Below are 945 nucleotides of genomic sequence, written 5' to 3'. Positions count from 1 at the left end.
ACAACCCCTAAACCCCCATGCCACCTGCTGGTCCCTTTCTTTCTTTCTGTCCCTCTCTGGTCAAATTAAAAAATAAGTAAATAAATAAACAAATTTAAATAAAATATTTTTTTTTAAAAAAAAGAAAATTTTATTTGTTATTCTTTAATCTGACCAGAGATGACTAGAGAGAGAGAAAAGCAAAGCAAGATAGCAAGCCACCAGGTCTGGAACTTGAACCATGGTCAGCCATGTCCGAATCTAGTGCCTCAACCACCATGCCACCTTCCAGCTCCAAGTTTTATGATCTTAAGATTATAAAAGATTATAAAAGATTAAAAATTCAGGAGTGTTTTTTTTTGAAAAATAAAACAATAAGGGGGCCAGTAGGTGGCATGGTAGTTAAGGATGCTGACTGAGGTTCAAGTCCCGAACCTGGCATCTTGTAGCTTGCTTTCTCATTTTCTCTCTCTCTAGCTCTCACTCTGTTCCTTCTGGGGTCTAATTAAAATAAATGAATAAAGTTACATAAAATCTTTTTAAAAAGAAAAAAATGAATAGATTTGCATTATGCTGCATTATACATGAGATGGTCTCATAACAGATGTCCCTGTCCTGAGAAATCTCTTATATTTTCTCTTAAGAGTTGGTACTAGGAACTAGATGGTCAGGTTCAGTACTATTTGGTTTTAAAAAGCTCAGTTGCAGTAAGGTTATCTCAAGTGGCGGAAAAACCTACCATACCAGTATCTCAGTCTTTTTCCTGCCTTAAAATACTTGGTACATCATTACTGTACACCACAGTTTAGTTTTTGTTTTTTTAAAAGAATTATTTATTTATTTAATCCCACTTGTTATTATATTTTAATTTGACCAGAGAAAGGAAAAGGGAGAAAGCAAGCCACCAGGTCTAGGTCTTGAACCGTGGTCGCCCATTTGGGAATCCAGCACATTTAACCACCATGC

Source organism: Tupaia chinensis, unplaced genomic scaffold, assembly GCF_000334495.1.
Source record: "Tupaia chinensis unplaced genomic scaffold, TupChi_1.0 Scaffold000182_1, whole genome shotgun sequence".
NCBI classification, from domain to species: domain Eukaryota; kingdom Metazoa; phylum Chordata; class Mammalia; order Scandentia; family Tupaiidae; genus Tupaia; species Tupaia belangeri.
Note: the sequence above shows the minus strand (reverse complement) of the source record.